Consider the following 20315-nt stretch of genomic DNA (forward strand, 5'->3'; position numbering starts at 1 on the left):
ATAGGTGGCTGGTGTTTTCAATTTTGGGGCTGAACCATGCCAGATTTTTAGGAACCGAGGGCCATGAAACAGCAAACTCCAAGTGTGGTAAAAGCTAGACTATTCAAACGTCACCAGGGTGTTTCTCTTCACGGACCTCCTTCTTATGCACATACTTTTCTTCATATTCTTATTTATTTAATTGAGATGTACATATAGTAATGTATGCACATCTTAAATATACAGCTTAATTTATTTTTCTCCATGTATAAGCCCATATAACCACCACCAGATGAAGATATGGAACCTTCTAGGATCCATTTTACAAGGTTCTCTCACATGTCTGTCTGCCAGTCAACATTCCTCTGCCCCCTTAGAAGGTAGCCACTGGGGATCCCTGGGTGGCGCAGCGGTTTGGCGCCTGCCTTTGGCCCAGGGCGCGATCCTGGAGACGCGGGATCGAATCCCACATCGGGCTCCCGGTGCATGGAGCCTGCTTCTCCCTCTGCCTGTGTCTCTGCCTCTCTCTCTCTCTCTCTGTGACTATCATAAATAAATAAAATCTTAAAAAAAAAAAAAAAAAAAAGAAGGTAGCCACTGTTCTAAGCTTTATCACCAAATAGAATTTTGCTGGTTTTCGAACCCATAGAATCACACACTGTGCCTCTGGTGTAAAGACAGGTCTTTTGTGGAGCTTTGGTTAGTCTTGGGGTCAAAGCAAGGTTCCCAATTCAAAATTCCCACCGATGAAAGCGGCGATAACATTACTAGCTCTGTCTGCTCCATAAGCTGTGTGAGAATATTCCATGACACTTGCAGCTAGCTCCTCCTCCCAGAATCCTGCTGGTGGTGGCTAAGACGCCCTGTCCTCCAGGGCTGCACAAGCCCCTGGCCATTGAGCTTTGAGCACCGTCGGTAACTGAATCTGGTAGTAACAAGCTGTGTTTACCCCACTTGTCACCCTCCCATCCTTTACACGCTGACAGCCACCACCTTTCATTCCTCAGGAAGGGCGGCAGGGCATGGAGGATGTGGCTGAGGCCCTTCCCGGGAGTGGAAGGATTAAATGGTCTGGAATGTCTGGGCTCCAAGTGCTCTCCAGGTTCGGGCTGCTGAGGCAAAGCGCTCCCCAGACACCCTCACACTGCTCAGCACCCCCAGGGAGCCTCAGGGGTGGCACTCGAGCAAGAAGAAGCCACCCACTCACCGTCCCCACACAAGAGGAGCCCCTGTCCGGTTGGGCCTTTCACTGGGAAATCCAGACAGAAAAGCTAGGTTTGGGGGTGGGGATGGGGAATGCATGAAGCTTCAGTTCAGAGGATGAAAACAGCCAGTACAACGGAAAAGAGATTCTGAGAAAGGCAGACAACCCTGAGGGCTCAGGACTCTTCTCTTCTTGCCTTTCTCCCCACAGTCTTGACCACCTCCTGAAGCAGAGTGCGCTCACCTCAACTCCTTGGCCTGGCCCCAATTTCACTTCCCAGGGTAGTTATTTTTAGCTGCATCGAGCACCTGTTTGTTTCCATGACTGCTTAAAATTCTAAATCTGTTGGTCTATTACGACATAGGACACTTCCCGAGGATCTAATACTATTAGCCGGAAGTGGCAGACTCTTAGGAATTCAAACTCTCATCCAAGTATTTATGGCTGACACATAAATACTGTGACCCTACCTTCCAAATAAAACATTGGGGCATGGGATTTCACTAAGGATATTTTTGGAGGTGTCACTTGGATGTAGAAGTGGTAAAATCGCAGCATATTCTTGATTTATGGGGATTTGTCTGTGAGGAAGACTGTTCGATAATTTCAGAAATGGAAATTGAGGTAGACAAAAGCTACTCCCAAATTCAGCATATTGAAGCCCAAAGTGGGCTCCTATCGACGCTGCTAGGGTCCAAAAAGAGATAGAGTGCATCCCCCACATCCAGCCCTACAAGCCCTCCCTTGACTCTCGCACACAGAACTCTCAGAGATTTTTCCATCCTTCTCTTTGTTCTCCTCTTCTTCTGGGCCACCCTTGGGTTGCCTTGTTTCCCCCCAACCCACCCCCATTTCAGCCTGTGCACCTCCCTTCCCCCCACTGCCTACTCCACCAACTTCCAGGACTCCTCCATTCAAAGTCTCTTCTGCTAGGGGGAATGAGTCGTATCTTGTTCTAGTCCCGGAGGGGGAGGAGGGTGGATTCTAAGGCTTCCTAGTCCTGTAACTGACACAGGCAGGTCTTCTGACCCTCCGTATGATGCCATCTGGACCCCGCAGTGACCCTGACCATAGGCTGCTCAGCGGGTTGGTGCTCTAGTCTCGAGCACTGGGCAAACCCAGCCTGGGAACAAGCACATCCTTCCTCAGGGGCTGAAGATACTGACCTGCACCCAGGCCCAAGCCTATTGCAGTTCACATGGAAACGTAAGAAAACACTCAACAGTCATAAGAAGAGTGCATGCATCTGCCACCACTTCAGTAACGCACACTTTCCCATCTCCCAACTTTTATTCTTTCAGGTCCCCCCTGCCCAGTCTTCTCTCTTCCCCCTTCCAGTTCAGGCTCGTCAATCCACAGATCCTTGGAAAACACCATCAAGACCCCAGGCTTCGATGAGCCTTCCTTCCTCAGAACCACAAGTCAAACATGGGAAGCCTTCCCAGAGGCAGGTAGAGCATAGTCATGAAAATAACAGTAGCCACAATAGTAATCATCTGTGTACCAAAGGAGGCGGGCCCTATGCCTTTTCCATGGACTAACCCATTGAATCCTCACAACAAGACTAGGTGGGAGGCACCATCACTGCCTGAATGTACAGACAGGACAGGTAACCAGCTCAAGGTCATGCCCACTGCTAAGTGGTGGGACCAGGGTTTGAGCTCAGCCCGGCCTTTAGCCCAGACAATGTGGCTCTGCTGGAGGGGTAGGCACAGCTCATCGGAGGGAATGCTGTTGGCTGGTACCATGCAGCAGCTTGCGCCCAGCATCGCTACACCTGTGAGAATCCCTATACCTCTTTTGTTTTTTTCCAAGAGGTGCTGCATTTCTACATCACATTTTTTAACTTTGTAAGATCAGCGTTCCAGTTCTAAGCCACATCTGAAAGGAGATTGGGACAGTGGGCACAGGACATGCATGCACTCAAGAGTGCATCATGCATCTGACCAGGCATTGTAATGTGAGGTCTTTCCTTCCACACCTGGAATTAGGACTTAAATGTCTGTGGTTTCAGACAGCCCTTCCTACCTAAATTATAAGCTAATGGAAGACAGGGAGCAAGTCCTATGAGTCATCAGGTTTTGTGAAGCCCTTCACAGCCTCATGTCCTCCTGGTAGAACAGGGAGACTTACAAAGGAAGTCTTTGCAAAGACCCTACTATGTGCCAGCACTGTTCTAGACCCTTCGACGTACTGCTTCGTTCAAACCTCACAATGACCTGTTGAGTTCAGTACTATCGACCTGACCTCTTCTTTTTAAATGAACGAAGATGGTGACATTCAGAGGGGTTTAGTCTCTTACTTAAAGTCACAGACTTTAGTGGTAGCCCCTTGTACAACCCCTGCCAGTTCATGGAACAGCTGTAACTGTCGATAGCTCTATCTCAGTGGTTCTGGGCAGGGAAATCAATCCCTAAATTAATTAACTAATGAAGGGACTGTTTATGTTTCAAAGGCTCTCAGAAAATAATAAAGCACTTGGATCCTTAGATAACTAAACTCTCTGAGCTCCTAGGGCCATACTGGCTGCTTTGAAGCCTGAACACTGCACTAGAAATACGGATTTATTCAGCAATGTTTAACGAATCCCAACTATGTGTAGGGGTTGTCCTTAAAATGAAGGAACAAAGCTGAGTCTGGGAGCAGACTCACCATGCTGTGTGGCAGGAGGCAGTACTGTGTGGGTAAAGCCTTGTGTAGAATCCTCGACCCTACGACTACTTCTCAGCCATGAGACCCTTGGCACAGTTTCCTCACTTTCCCACACTTTGGTTTCCCTACCTAAAAATAGGGAAGATGAGGGTAGTAGTCACTAGTACTCCCTGCCTCCCAGGGCTGGTGTGAGGATTACTTTTGTTGAATTGTATGTTTAGAACCCAATCTGGTATATGGCAGGCCCTCCAGAAGTGATGTCATTGTATAAGACCCCAAGGTAGTGCTCCTTTTTTTTAATTTTTTTATTTTTATTTTTATTTTTTTTTAAGGTAGTGCTCCTTTATCATCCACCATGGAAAGAAAAGGTCCTACTAGACATGGATAGGGGTCGGGAACAACCCGGATGAAGCCAGCCCTCCACACTGTCACCTGACACTTTCTTCAATGGCTTACCAAAAACTTTTCCTGCCTTGACTATGTCTCATTGTTTATGGTGGGTTTTTCCTTGATCCTCTAGGGTTTTCCAGGCAGACATTCTGCAAAGAGTGGTTGTTTTCTAATCTTTATTTTCTTCCCTACTGTACCAATGCAGCCCTGCTTTCTCCCTCCCTAGCCCTTTGCACTTCTAGTCCATCTTGTCAACCTGACAATGACCCTGAGGCACTGCTAGAGATCCCTGCTGTCAGCAGAAATGTTAGGGTGCTGGCGAGGAACTGCAGCTGTGCTAGGCCCAAGGCCTCCCCAGCAGAGCAGACAGTTCCCAGGAGAAGCTAGAATGATGATGGGACACTCAGCATTGTGTGGGGAAGGGGGAGGTGGGAGAGAAGGCCCCGAGATAAGGAGGAGGTGGGGTGGAGGTCACTATGAGCCGATAATGGCCATATCACGGGGAATGTCCCGAATGTCCCCCATGAGGCCTGATATAGGGCTGGAATTCAAGAAGAACTGGTGAAATCAACATGACCTGTGAAGATTATGTCCTGTCCCCATGGGTACAACCTAGGGCAGGCCCTTCCATATCCCTTCAACCTCCAGGATCTCAGGTTTATGGAGACCCAAATGCTGTCTTTTCTTAGCAAGAGATATCCACACCTCAAAGACAGATCCCTTCAACGAAGGTAGACAGTTTTCTAATTCATGAACATTCTAACCAACTTCCCTGTCTGCTCAACTGGACTCCTTGGGAATGTGCATGTAGGACACATTTTGTGGAAGAAGTCATCTTATAACTTGAAAATGCGGTATTTGCAGAACTAAGTTTCCAGGCAAAGATGTTGCTCCCCATTACCCGGACCAACTTCCTGAGTCAGCCCTCAGAGACAGTCCTTCAATGCAGCAGCTTGGGGTGAGGAGGTATGTGCATCTCCACAAGCACCCAGGAGGATTGTGAAGCAGAGGCCCAGAGACCATACTTTGAGAATCACTGTCCTGATAGTTCTGCCGGTTGGATGCCTCTGAGCATCCTTCCCATATCTCCCCCACTCCCTCTTCTGACCCAAGAAGCCCCTCCAGATATTCAGAGTTCACGTAGATCCTTCTAGTACCACAGGCAATGGGCAGATAACAGGAAAAGAAGCAGGCCCACCAGCAACTCCTGGAATGGCAGCCTCCACCCTCAAACTATGGGAGATAGAACATCCAACAGAGCCCTCCTGTCTCATTCACGTACTCAAACAGGACAAGTGCCAGTGGCCTCATAGTAACTGTGTTCACAGTCTTGAGCAAGGGGAGGTGAAGATGCCACCTGCATTTCCATGCCCCAGTAGGCTCTACATTAGACTCTCGAACCACCCCCAGGGCCTTATGGCCTTATTCACAATCTAGGCCTTTCCTGCTTGGCTCACCTGCTTTTTCATTAGATGCATACATTCATCTGTCCCACCTGGAGAAAACTCTCATAACTAGACACTGTTTTAAGGGGGTGCTTTTTAGATTAAGAGAAATATTTGACCCTGTTATTTAATGACTACTGTAAAATTCTATAAAAGATGTGGAGGAAAAAGAAATCAATGACCTGCAAAGCCCAGAATATTTTGAAAAGTAACCTTGCTCTTAATAAATTTCATATTGACTCCCAAGGGGAAAAAGGGGGGGGGGGGAATCAGAATTTTATGATCCATCACTTCCTCAAGATAATAAAAAATGAACTGAAGATTAAAAAAAAATGTAGACCATAAACAGTTTTTTTTTTTTCTTTTTCTTTTCTGGAACTATCTCTTCCACAAAAAAAGGCAGCTCCTATCATTCCAGAGGCTCCCACCCCACTGGACTGGAGTATTCAGCTTCAGACTTGTGGCAAAATTAAAACTGCTTGTGTGACAAGATAAACACATACCTAGAAATCACTCTGAAAACATGGAATGGTAAGAATTTAGCTTTTTGCAATGATTTAGATATGGCTCACTCCCTCACTTCCTTCATGTCTCTGCTCAAACCTCACTTCTGTGAGACCTTTCCTGACACCCACGTGCAAGGCATCCTGACCTTCACTCTCCATGTGCCTCCCTCTGCTTTATTTTCTTTATCACCACCTGACACACTGTATATTTGTTCACTGTCTCTCCCCTCATCCAGAAAGTAAGCAAGTGGAGAACTGACATTTTATTCATTGCTACATGCCTAGTACCTTGAAAATGCCTGCCTCGCTCGTCATTGCACTCAAGTGGCTATTTGGGCAAGAAACCCATCCACCTGCCAATCTGCCCATCAGGCCGCCCATTCACCCAGATACCTACCCATTTAATAACTGCCAGCCATGATCTAGATGCCATGATGGATGTTATGTAAATGGAAGTAGAGACTAGACATGGTTTTTGCTCTCAGAGAGACAGATACGTGGCAGATGTGTATATACAAAATACCTGATAGATGGGTGTATGTTTGAGACAAGTGCTTGAGCAGAATAGGTAGGAGTTATAAGACAGAAAAAGGTGAGAGCTATTTAAGATTAGGGGGCCAAGGAAGTCCTCCAGAGGAAGGGACATGGAGGCTGAGAGGGGGTTATCCAGATGAAGAATGGGGTGAACGGGAAGCACAAGGGAAGGTCCAATGTGGGAAGAGCTTGGTGACTATGAGTGAGGAAGAAAATGGCAGAGGAGACAAGAAATCAGACCATACCTGGCCTCCTATCACCAAAGTGCTATGCATATGGCAGGCAGGCAGGTGGTAACCTGGACCTGTATCAACCAGTGATGATGGAGTGTCAACTCTGCTTACTAGATTTACAGAAGCAAGGAATAAACAATCCTGAAATGTTTCTTCGCATACTAATTATAAAAGAGTACTGGGATCCCTGGGTGGCGTAGCGGTTTGGCGCCTGCCTTTGGCCCAGGGCGCGATCCTGGAGACCCGGGATCGAATCCCACGTCGGGCTCCCGGTGCATGGAGCCTGCTTCTCCCTCTGCCTGTGTCTCTGCCTCTCTCTCTCTGTGACTATCATAAATAAATTTAAAAAAATTAAAAAAAAAAGAGTACCAAAATTAATTTTATTTTTTTTATTTTTTTTTAAATTTTTTTATTTATTTATGATAGTCACAGAGAGAGAGAGAGAAGCAGAGACACAGGCAGAGGGAGAAGCAGGCTCCATGCACCGGGAGCCCGACGTGGGATTCGATCCCGGGTCTCCAGGATCGCGCCCTGGGCCAAAGGCAGGCGCCAAACTGCTGCACCACCCAGGGATCCCCCAAAATTAATTTTAAAATACAGGTTGAAATCCCCATTTGTTTCTGCATCAGTGAGGATGCTTCTTAAATATCTGAGAAAAACCTTGGTATGAGTTATCAACGTAGCCAATGCATTTTTTTGGTGATAGAATACCATGCAGCTCCTTCACACTGTCACTCCATGTGGCATTTTTTTTTTTTAAAGACTTTATTTATTTATTCATGAGAGACACAGAGAGAGGGGCAGAGACACAGGCAGAGGAAGAAGCAGGCTCCCTGCAGGGAGCCCGACGTCAGACTCAATCCTGGGACTCCAGGATCACAACCTGGGCTGAAGGCGGCGCTAAACCGCTGAGCCACCAGGGCTGCGGCCATATGGCATTACTGACTGGAGAGCGGAGCAATTGTTTATTGTCAGGAGACTGATTTAATGTATACTGTCTTGAAGACAAATCTTTAAAAGTCTGTGTTTTCTTTTCTGCCAGAACAAAATATCTTACATCAGATTGTGTTCTGGGTTTATTTTCGCCTACTAAAATTATAATACATGCAACCATTTTATGTTGTGTAAGATAAATGAAGGCCTCCTTACTGAATTATAAGCTCCTTGAAGTGAGGCATTATCTCTGGATCCCCAGCAACAAGAACAGTTCTCAGCTCATAAAGTTCCTTTAAAACAAGTTTAATGAGGGGATCCCTGAGTGGCTCAGAGGTTTAGCGCCTCCCTTCGGCCCGGGACGTGATCCTGGGGTCCCCGGATCCAGTCCCACATCGGGCTCCCTGCATGGAGCCTCCTTCTCTCTCTAGGTCTCTGCCTCTCTGTGTCTCTCATGAATAAATAAATAAAATCTTTAAAAAAAATAAAATAAAACAAGTTTAATGAGATGAAAGGGCCTCAGTTGGCCAAGATTTTGCTAGTCTAATTTACTATAAATCCCACTCTCAATCCAGTATCTGCCACATGCTAGCTGAAGGATTAAAGGCTCTGGAACTGACTTTTTCAGAAATTAAATGCAACAGTAACTTATGAAGAATACCCATGCAGAAGCCCAGGACTTGGCAGTTATTAAGTGGGTTAATCAGTAAGAGAGATTATTGTTTGGTCCCTAAAATGGAAGCAAAACCAAGATTGTTCATAGAGGTTTTGCATTAATACCTTAACCATCTTCTATCAGAATCTGAACTTGGCACAAAACCACTAACCCAAGGACACATTCTGAGGTCACATAGCCCACAGGGCCAAAGAGGACTGCAAAGCCTGTCTGGTCAAAAACAAACATAAAAGGTCTCAGGGATAAAAGGGCTACTAACAAGGCAGGTTCAGTGTTGTATGGCAAGAAGAAGGGCATGCATTGTGTGACTCCATTTATATGAAATGTTCAGAATTGGCAACTCCACGGAGACAAAAAGTAGATTAGTGGTCACCAGGGTTGAGGAAAGAAGATGAGAGAGAGGGAATGCTAACAGGTAAGAGTTTCTTTTGGGGATGATAAAAATGTTCTGGAGCGAAGTGGTAGTGATGACTGCACAATTCTGTGAGTGTACTAAAACCACTGAATTGTTCGCTTTCATAAAGGAGTGAATTTTATAATATGTGAATTATATCTTAATTAAATAAATAAATAGGATGCATTTTTAAAGCCATAGCAGAAAGAAAGAAAAGGAAAAATGAGCTGGCCCAGTATTTCTGGAAATAAAGCCTGAAATCTTTACATCTAACTGGCATACCCCAAACGATGGGTCCTAACCCTGGCTGCCCATTAGAAGAATCACTCAGAGAGAACTTTTAAAAACACAGTTGAAAAAAATAAATAAATATAAAATAAAAACACAGTTGATGCTTGGGTGGTTCAGTCAGTGAAGTGTCTGTCTTCGGCTCAGGTCATGATCCTGGGATCCTGAAATCAAGCCCCACATCGGGCTCACTGCTCAGTGGACAGCCTGCTTGTCCCTCTCCCTCTGCCTGCCACCCCCCCGCCTCTCTCTCTCAAATAAATAAGTAGAATCTTAAAACACACACACACATACACACACAAAGTTGATGCAATATGGAGCCAGAACTGAGAACTTCTGCCCTAGAATTTGAGCTTTTAAAAGGGTCCCTAGTGTTGCCTTAGATATCTGTTATTTTATCCTTTCTCATAAACATGAGACAGACAAAATTTTAAATGGCTTGCAGTTTCTGGCTGCTAGAACAGGGATTTTATTTTATTGTCTCTCTCACATTGAAAAAAAAAAAAAGAAAAGAAAAGATCAGCAGGTTGCCATTTTATAGACCAAAAATTTGAAGTACAAAATGTCTAAGACACATACCAAGGTCACCAGAGTTGGGGTGGGGATCGGATTACAATTTTGTCCTTGGGACTCCAACTTGAACCAGTAGGAACAGCCACTGGGCACGGGTGGCAGGGACAGGCAGCAGGCGGCAGGAAGGCAGGGATGAAGCCTTAGTCTGGGAAAACTGCAAACCCTCAAGGCCGCCGTCTTCACCTTCTGACTTGGTCAAATGGAATCACCCCTCTACGGCCCACCACCTGGCCTCCCCCAAACAAACCTCTTCTCCTTCCGGGGCTGGAAAGAAGAGGTTCATTTCACCTCCTCATCTCAGGTAAGCTACCCCCAAGCGTTCACTTATCTGGAACACTGCTTATCTGATATTCATTATCTTCCCAGAAGCTGGTGAACCCCCCGTCAGGCCTGCATTAGGCTCCACACTCGTGTCGGGGCCCCAAAGCTGTTTCCAATTGGCAAAGTCATGGCCGGTGCGTGCTGTTCATTAGTATGTTTGTGGGAGGCTGTCGGGGCCCCAACCCAGCACTGGCCGTGGGAACTTCTTCCTAGATCAGAGGACCCTCCAGCCTGAGAGCAGAAAGGAGGGAGCCACCTGCACCTCTCCGGGGCTCGGGCTCGCAGCCCCTTCACTACCAGCCAGGAACACCCACAGACGGCGCTTGCTGGGGTTCTGATTTGGGGGAGTGACCCCTCTGTGCCACTCCCTGGCTTCTCCATCCCACTCTCCCTCTCCCAGCTGTTTTATGAGTGGAATTCTAATCTGACTTTCTTCACAATGTCGCCTTTGACTACGAGCTAATAAAACCCCAAACGGGAAATTCAGGAGTAATAGGCCACGTGACTGCAACCTAAGGTTGCTGGTCAACTTGCTTTGGTTTTCAGGCTTGTACCCCATCTGGGGGTTTCAGCCCCCCACACACCTCGGTGGCAATAAAGAGGGTCTTTGTCTTTCATCACGCTGAACACGGGGCCCGAACTTTTCTGAGGAGTCCCGGGGATGGCCTCACCTCGCGCCAGGACCTCTGCCCGCCACCCTGCACGTCGGCGACCGTGCCCCATGCTCACGCAGCACTTGCCTCTCCAAGGAACCAGGGGGACACCCCCCCGCCCCCACCCGGCCACAGGCAGGCTCCCATGCAGAGCCCTTACCTGCCACCTAACCTGCCAGGACTCACGACTGGGGGGGGCTGCTCAAACCCTCAGCAGAGGAAACTCTTGTTGTACGAGCACACAAATCCTGAACATAAGAATCAGATAAGTCAATGAGAAGGACAAAGGTGTTTCGCAGCGCACCCTGAAATCCACAGCTGTAGAGGAGCGTTGTCTTGTAAAAGCCACATCACACTGTACTTTATTACTGAATTTTGTATTTAATTGCAGAGAACTGGGAAAAATCTTGATTTCCACAGATAAGTGGTAGCAAATGCTAACAGGCTTTCAGGAGAATGCCTTGTGATCTTAGGAGAGTCTTTCGTTAAATCAGGGTTTCTCAACCTTTCCTTCATTATTGCCCCCACCTTGGTAGACATTTTTGTCTATTGTGCTCTCCCCCTCTGTGAAATCTTAATACCATAGATACACTGTGTATTTCTTTTTTAAAAAAAAAAAAAGATTTTATTTGTTCATGAGAAACACACACAGAGAGAGAGAGAGAGGCAGAAACATAGGCAGAGGGAGAACCAGGCTCCATGAAGGGAGCCTGATGTGGGACTCGATCCCAGGATTCTGGGATCATGCACTGAGCCAAAGGCAAACACTCAACCACTGAGCCACCCAGGTGTATTTCTTTAAGTGCAGTGACCCTCTGGAGGGCCGTGCACCACTACCATAGCTAGAATTTTTTGTCCCCTTGGAGGCAATATTAGTCTGGTTGAGAATGCATGAGTTCAATCTGTCCAAGGCTTGAAATAGTGGTAGACTATTTTGATGTCAGAGGGCAATCATTAGAATGACAGCAAGACTAGAAACAACAGAAAATTCTTAGATGATAATTATTATTTGCTAGACACTGTTCTAAGCACTTTACCTGCACTTATATAAACTTGTGATATTATTTTCATTTAATAGATGACAAAAAGGAGGCACAGAGAGGTTAGGTGACTTACCCAAGGCCACACAGGTAGCACGTGGTAGAGCTGGGAATCATGCCCAGGCTCCATACCCTGAACCTGCCTTGCAAATACAGAAATCAAACAAGATGCATCTAAACCCTGCAACGAAACCACCCATCATGAGACACTTCCACAAAGTGACACATCATATGTTATTAAACTGGCCACTGAGCTATGAAGACACCCCAAGCCAGGCCCACCAAGAGCATGGGTGAGTACCTGCAAAAAGGCATGAGAGCAGACTACGCAGGCCTGAATATTTAACACACCTGAGGTATCGCTACAAGCTTCCTAACCAATACCACACTTATTATAAGAATTCCAAAAAAAAAAAGAATTCCAACACAGACATAAACAAGCAGGGGACCTCTCTGCCCCAATGTGGGGTATTTTGGCAGCATCATTAGTCTCTAGTATGTTGAAATGTGGGTTATTTAATTGGACACATTTTATTTTGGTTGCACATTTTTACACGGTGAAAAGAGAATTAAAAAAAAAAAAATCAAGCTCAACATTTGAGAAACCCCCAAAGCACTGACCCAGGGCAGAGACTTGGAAATCACCTGATAACCTTCCAGGGCTCTCTGGCTGAGGGTGTCTGCTTGCACAAGCTGGGGCAGATTCAACCCAGGCCTGCACCCAGGTCCTGCTAGGGCATCCTACCTCACCTCCCTCTGACCTTCTAGCCCATGTCACTCAGCCCTACTACCTGTCATTCCTCGCTTTCAGAAAGTGACTCTAACTCTGAGCAAGATCACAGCCGACTGGTCCAAGCCCCTCACCTGCCTCTGAAAAACAGGCCACTTTCATATCTGTTCTTATGCCCTATCAGAGTGAGAGCAGGGAGTTCTCTTGACTTTCCACCTGTGTGTGCACTGCTTTCTTCCCATTCATTCATCTCTAACTTATTGCATGCCAGCAACTGGGGAATCGAAACAGGCAAATACATCATCACACAGTGTTTCTAGCATTATGAAGGAAAAAGAACAGGGGGCCTCATTCAGCATGGGGGCAGGTGAGTGGAAATCATCTCAGGAGAGAGGGTAACAACAACAGGGACTGCCTTTCTGGCTGTGTAATACTGTCTCAGACCTGGTTTTCTATCAGTAAATTAGTAATAATCCTAATCCCTGTTCCAGATGGGGGTGTTGACTAAGTGCAGTTATCTTCTAGAGCAGGGGTTCTTGACCCCGCCTGCACACTGAAATCACTTGGACCCTTATGAAGTCCTGATGAATGAGGCCCATCACCAGGCCTGGCCCAGGCATCATGATTGTCAAATTCTGGTGGTGGCGATTGTGGGGCATGGCTGCAGCAGGAAGCACTGCACGAGTGGAGCAGGAAGCCAGGCACACTGGAAGTGCTCAAAAAATCTGAACTATTACCAAGGGTGGTGTCTCTGCTTCTCACTCCCACCCTCTTCAAAGATGCTCACGTTCTCAAATCAAAATCATCCCTTAGCCCTCCAGCAATCACTCCCATGTGGATGACTTTTGTGATAAAACTGTAACAACTGCTTGACAGCCAAATTCATAAAGACACAAAGTAGAAAGGGAGTTGCCATGGGGAGGAGGAATAGGAAGCTGTTCACCGGGGAAAGAATTTCTGATTGGGAAGACGAAAAAAGTCCTGGAGACAGATGGTGGTGATGGCTACACATTGTAGGGCGGTATTTAACTACACACTTAAGAGAGGCTAAGAGAGTAAATTTTATGTTATGTGTATTTTACCACAACTTTTTTTTAAGACTTATTTCTTTATTCATGAGAGACACAGAGAGAGGTAGAGACACAGGCAGAGGGAGAAGCAGGTTCCCTGCAGGGAGCCTGATGTGGGACTTGATCCCTAAATCCTGGGATCACATCCTGAGCCAAAAGCAGATACTCAATCACTGAGCCACCCAGGTCTCCTTACCACAATTTTTACTTGTATTCAAAATGTCTTTTGATGTCCACAGAATGTAAGAAATGTTACCTTGAACAATAACGAAAAGAATACATGTATACTTTTTCATCTCTAAGAATCTATCCAACAGAAGAACCACTTTGCTGTCAAGATATATGTAACAAGTGTGTTCAGTGGGGCATGGTGGGATAGGGCAAGAAGCATCAACAGCCTACAAGTTCATCACTACAGGAGTGCAGGAGTAAGTCAAGTCCATTTTGGGAATGCTATACAACCGTGAAAAAGACTGAGATGGTGGGTCTCCGTGGACTCCAGCAGCTCAGGCAAATAATACCCTATTTGGGGAGATGCTGGGCCCCTGGCATCTGAACCACCCTCCCCATATCTAGGAATCCTTGCCCCCTTCAAGTCCTGGTGGGAGACAGGGTCCACACTCCACACCCTGGGGGCCACATGCCAGCACATTAACTGTAGCAGTGGCATCAGTCCGGTTTTGTGGCATAATGGTGGCCGTGGTCTGGGCTGCTGCCTGGTCTCCACAGACTGAGCCCATAGCCTCCTCAGCAAGTCTGGGAAGCACCCTGATGTCCTTGAAAGAAATTCCTTCTCCACTGCTCTCAGCCAGCTGAGAGCTGCGGCTTGTAACTAAGAACCCTAGTGATGAAAATAGAATAGGACTTGTTTTTTAACAACCACCAAAAAATAGGTCTTTATTATGTCAATAGATAAGGGCAGCGAACATTTCTCGAACAGTTACTACATGCCAGGCCCTGTTCTAGATACTTTTCATGTGCCAACTCACTTAGTGTCCACAACACACCTATTTGGTCTGTATGATTAATCTCATTGTACAGATGAGGGAATGCCGGCTTCGATGAGGGTAGGTAACGTGCCCAAAGTTACAAAGTTTGTAGGTAGTGGAGTGGTTGTGTGAACCCAGGAAGTCTGGCTCCAGAGCCCATAAGCCCAGCCCTTCTGCAAACATGACACCGCAGAGATCTGAAGAGGGACCGTAAGGAGCTGTCCACACCTGTTACTTCTGGGATGGGACAGGGGTGGGGCTGGAGGAGGCCACTGGCATGTTCCTTCTGTTTGGTTTGAATCTTTTGCAACAAGAACCATTCGTGTGCTATTTTCAAATAAAGTAGCACTGTGGAGTGGATAAACTTGAAGTAGGGGGTTCTGCACACCGCCAGGCCTCACAACAGACTCCACAGGCTGCAACAGCTTCCTGCTGCCACCTCCATGGACCTGACGAGGATTCAGCCCCAAGTCTCATGCCAGGGGTTCCTCCTGTTCTGTGACAACCCACTCCCAAGGTGTCTACTGTGATGTGGCACTCCAGTAGATGCTAGTTGTGTAAATCACACAGGTTCTTTGCCCTGGGTTCAAGGGCACCTCGGAGCCCATATTCTACACCCCACCCTTCAAGTCTGACTAGTCTTAAAGCACCATGTGGTCCTAGGCACCCTTCTAGGATCTTCTCACCTACCCATCCACTACCCTGTCCATCAGAAAGAACCTGCCTGGTTCTCCTACAGTTTCACTCTCCAAGACCCAAGTTAGAGCTAATTCTCCTATTTTCTGCCCACACCACTGCCCTCCGTTTCTGGTAGAAAGGTATCACGTTCGCAGGCCACTTCTTTCTCAGTTTATCCACCCTTTCCTCCTTTCCTCACTCGGATGGCTTTTCTCACTCCACTCCTAGGGGCCACCATACCCCCACCCTTTCACACAAATGCCCTACTACCACACAAGGGTTGGAGTCACTAGAAACATCATCTTGATCATGGGTCTATTTTGCAATGACTCGGACACCCAAGTGCGATCATTTCACGTGAGCCCTAACCAGATGAGGGCTGGTTTGTTTGATGTAGGCTCTATGCCCAACGTGGAACTTGAACTCATGGCCCTGAGATCAGGAGTCTCATGCTCTACCAACTGAGCCAGCCAGGCACCCTGAGATGAGGTGTTTTTTGTTTTGTTTTTTAAATAATTTTAGCCCTACTGACATATTTGAGAGTAAAATGGATTCCCATCCACCTAAATACCCCCAAATGTTAACATTTAATCTGTCCTCTCTCTCTCCCCATGTAGTTTATTCTCTGAACATTTAAGACTAAGTTACACACAAGACACCCCCTTACCTCTAAATACTTCAGCGTACATCTCCTAAAAAAGACATTTTCTTACATTACCAGTTTATTTGCCTAATCAGGAAGTTCACATTGATAACAACGCTATCATCTCATCTACATACTTTATTCAACTCTTGCCAATTGTCCAAATGATGTCCTTCAGAGACAGAGAGGGGGGAAAAAAAAGAAAAAGAAAGAAAAAACCCATGGTCTGGGATTCAGTCTGGGCTGAACACTGCTTAGAATGAACTTCCCAGTTTCTAGACATGTCCATCCAGATTGGACAAGTCACTGTCCTCCCCAGGCTCCACCCTCCACCACCCATGAGGATATAAGGGCAGAAAAACCAAGGCTATTGTAGCCCAACTGCTCTATATATATTGAAGGCAGCCAGCCAGTGGTGTCACAGCTACTGTAATAACCATTAGCTTCCCCCAGGCCTAGAAACAATCAATTCGACTGAAAAAACTGAACTCATTTCACTAAGTCTTTACTAGGTGTCAGAGCACTACATGTGCCATCTCAGCGAAGCCTCCCCATTTCTACAGTCATTCCCATTTTGCAGATGAAACAACCAAGTGTGCAGTGGTGGAGTCATTTGCTCAAGGTCTTTCCAAGGCTTACAGAATTAGAAACAAGGATGGCAGAAAACATGCCTTGTCCCTGGCAGTCTGACCCACCTTATCTAGGCTGAAATAGTCCCATAGGTGCAAGGGAAGCAGAATCTCTGCAGAGAGACCACCAAGGCCTCAGCAGCAGGGCCCACACAGTTGCCTGGCAGTGGAACACTCCAGTCAAATGCAGCACACAGTCCCTGAGGCAGAGGAGAAAGAGGTTCTGGGACCACAGTAAAAAAACAAAACTATGCCAAGTTCCATGCTGCAAAATGATTTCTCTTGTGGCCTGGGGGTAAATCTTTGTCCCCTCCCTGTGCATGGCTTCGCCCTATGCAGTTGAATATGAAGTCTCCTCCCCTTGTAGGACATTGATCGTAGCCGGTGAAGAACTCAACTTCTGATGCTCACGACAGAAGAGCACCAAGCACACACTGCCTCAAGTGCTGACTATGCCTACGGGAGCACTATCCCATCTCACAGCCAGTCCGGTGACTCACCCCGGTCTGAGCTAGCACGGAGCACTCATCTCTGAGTCCTTATGTCGTGCCAGTGCTTTGCAGGAAAAGCTGTGTGGCCTGATGTCTTGAAGCTGGTATCATGTTAAGTGGAGCCACATCCTTCCATTCACCCTGGAGCAAATCAATTCCTTTCTCAGGAGGAAAGGCCATGCATTTGTCCCAGTGGGCTTGTGACCACCTCCCCAGGGGATGTGGGAAAGCTCTCTCCTTCCTGTCCTCAGCACAGATGCCACCACCCCTCCAGCTGCCAGCAGTTTGGAAAGTTTCTGGGTTGAAACAGTTCCCCAGCTAAATTGTGAGGCTCTGAAAGCCTTGTTAGGATTTATATTTTTTTAATGCCATGACTCAAATAAAGGTGTGTGCTTCCCTTTCTCCTCTTTTTTTTTTTTTTTTAATTTAATTTCTACTGGGGGAGCCTGAGTGGTTCAGTGGGTTAAGCGTCTGACTTGGTTTCAGCTCAGGTCATGATCTTGGGGTCCAGAGATCGAGCCCTGCATCAGGCTCTGTGCTCAGAGAAAACCGGCTTCCCCTTTTCCTCTCCCTCTGCCTCTCTCCCCACTCGTGCTCTTAGTTTTTACTAAGGTAGAAATTATGACAATCACTTGTTTCTCTGCACCAGAGTACTGCTTACCACAGCCCTCACCTTAACTGCTAAGAGCTGAGCCCTTGTCTCCACTGAATCTCTGCCACAAGCCTTAGGAAGCCACTTAATGTTTTTGACCCTCAGCTATTCCATCTGTAAATGGGAATAATAATCTTTCCTACCTCAAAGTGCTTAAAGCACTTTATGCATATATTTTTACAAGTGTGTGTGTGCATGTGTGTATGTAAAACAGCTTAACAGCTTAAGTCAAATGAAGTATTACATAGAAAGCACTTAACCCAGTAAACTCCCAACAAATGGAAGATTCTATTTCTTCTGTTCATACCACTACTGCTACTATGATCACCAAATACAACTTTGCAAAGCTGGGGAACACCAGGGCCCCTTGGCATTTTGGTCTGTGCTTTTCAATCCCCACTGCTCACAGCATGATCCCAGGGTGCCCGAGCCACAGTAAGGACACAAGCCAGAGCTGAAAGCCAGAGGTTTCCAGGGTGCTGGCTGCCAAATGGCACAAGCCACGGGGAGTCAATTAAGTCCATGCTCCCAAATCCGCATCTACCACCAACTAGTTCCAAGCCAGCCCAAGGTACTGCCCCTTCCTGCAAACCAGCCTCTGGTTGATCTTTCAGATTCCAGAGGCAGGTCCCTGGCCTCCTCAAGATCCTTTTCTATGGCCACTTGCCGCCTTGAAAATATTCTTTCGTCCCTTCAGGGTCTCAATTCTACTGTCCCTCCAAACCTGAGGCAACCCCAGTTGAGAAGACTGCCTGCACTGCAAGCAGTACAGCCTCTTCCAAGAACAGTAAAGTGCGTCTACATCTGTGCCCTCTCGGCCTACATGGAAGGAGCACCGACCCCGTTCACCCATCCAAGAAGCACTTCCTGAGAGCCTAGGGGACAGAGGACTGTGAATTAAAAAAAGGCAAGGTCTACATTCTCAAGCAGGGGGTCAGATGGATGATACACAAAGATAAAAGCTGAAGGTCAGAGCCAAAGATAAGCGTAAGCAGGTCCATGCTGGCACATTCCTCCTTTGGTGCAAGGTATTCCCACCCCTCCCCTCCCAAGCCCCCGAGCGCACAAAATGAATGTGCCCCAAATGGCTGTCCAGCGTCACCCCTCCGGGCTCACTCGCGGGCCCCGGGCTCCGCCGAACAATCGGGGCTTCTGGAGGCAGGCCGAGCAGGCGCATTCTCATGTGCAGAGCCCACAGCGCCCTTCTCAGCTGATTGTGTCCAAGCGGCCGGGGTCTCCGAGGCGCATGAATGCCCTTGAATGGACCCATTCAGACTGACAGACAGGAGCTGAAAGCTGCACACACACAAAAGCCACTGGGCAGCCGAGAGGACTCCAGCCCACTCCACAAAGGGCGGTGCAGACTTCTCTACAGTTTCAACGGCATCTCTGGGCACCAACTACACGGTACCCCTCTGACTCCGAGTGGGTGACAGCAGCCGACCGTGGCCGAGCACGGAGGAGGCCGGGGGGAGAGGTAGAAATTAAAAGCCAACCAACAATAAATAAACAGAATACCCTTTTCTTGACCAGTGAGATGGGGCTCCGGGCCAGAGGAGCCGAAGGGCGCCTCCGTGTGCCTATCCTGTACACTGGTTAGGGCTGCATTCCTGACACCCACGGTGACCTTTAAGGACTCCGGCTGACCTGAGATTGTTTAACATGTCACTAAGAAAAATGATCTCGAAAGGGCGCAGCCACTATTTAAATGACGATTGGAAAAACCTGGCCCCATTCTTGTGCCACTCGGTATTTTCCAGGGGGAGAAAAATCTCTGAACCGACATTTGTAGTTTGAAATAGGACTTGGAAGGGGAGAGAACCACCCACCTGGAATTCTTTTAATTGCTTCAAGGGGAGGGCAGCCTCTGCCAGTCAGAGGAGCAGAGAAGTCTGTTTACACTGTTGCGCACAAATATTGTACGTTCACAGTCAGGTGGCTACTCTTGGAAACGCTGATTCTCAGCTCCCAAGATCACATTACTTTAGAAACAACCCCCCAAAAAGATAATTAAAGATAGTTCCTCCTCATAATGCAATACTATAAAGAGCAATTAAAATTAAATTAGCTTGTCATAGTAAAAAAGATGGATGATATTCTTAGGCTTCCCGACCCGGAGCTGGTAATTCATGGAGAAAAGGAAGAAGTCTATGAGTGAGTAGCAGTTTTACTACAGAAATATTAAATGTTCAGATAAATTCTGTGAACAAATCAAGATAACAGGAGACAGGTATGTACCCTGGCACAATTATTGGTTTTCTTACATTTACTTCATTTTTTAAATAAAACAATAATTCAAACATATAAAAAGGACAGAGAAAAACCTAAAAACCAATAAACTCATCAACCCAAATTCACAAATGGTAACATTTTGTCATATTTGCTGTTTTCCTGGGGTTTCTTTAAAGAAATAAAATGTTATAGAACCAGAAGCCACTTGCCCTCCTTCTGCAGAGGCAACACGTCCAGATTTTTATAGGTTTGCCATTATTGATGCAACATAAACAGACCATAACATTGTTTTTTTTGAGTTTTTTTTTGTTAACTTTTAAGTGTGAAATAATTATAGACAGGAAACTGAAAAGAAATGAATAGGGAGTCCCACGCATTCT

The 20315-nt window shown here is 46.8% G+C and overlaps 1 protein-coding gene, 1 long non-coding RNA gene and 1 other non-coding gene across 3 annotated transcripts in view; 1 reads left to right on the top strand and 2 right to left on the bottom strand.

The window, feature by feature from the left end:
- TCF7L1 (transcription factor 7 like 1) overlaps positions 1–20315 on the bottom strand; it is a 159764-nt gene that overhangs the window by 82100 nt on the left and 57349 nt on the right. The gene's annotated exons all lie outside the window — the stretch shown is intronic.
- Positions 9863–20070, top strand: LOC111090634. Its single transcript, XR_005372480.1, has 2 exons — positions 9863–10108; positions 18401–20070. It is a non-coding gene; the product is annotated as an uncharacterized LOC111090634 (long non-coding RNA).
- On the bottom strand, positions 15692–15764 carry TRNAR-CCU. Its single transcript has one exon. It is a non-coding gene; the product is annotated as a tRNA-Arg (tRNA).

The sequence above is a fragment of the Canis lupus genome, chromosome 17 (genome assembly GCF_011100685.1).
Source record: "Canis lupus familiaris isolate Mischka breed German Shepherd chromosome 17, alternate assembly UU_Cfam_GSD_1.0, whole genome shotgun sequence".
Taxonomy (NCBI): Eukaryota; Metazoa; Chordata; class Mammalia; order Carnivora; family Canidae; genus Canis; species Canis lupus.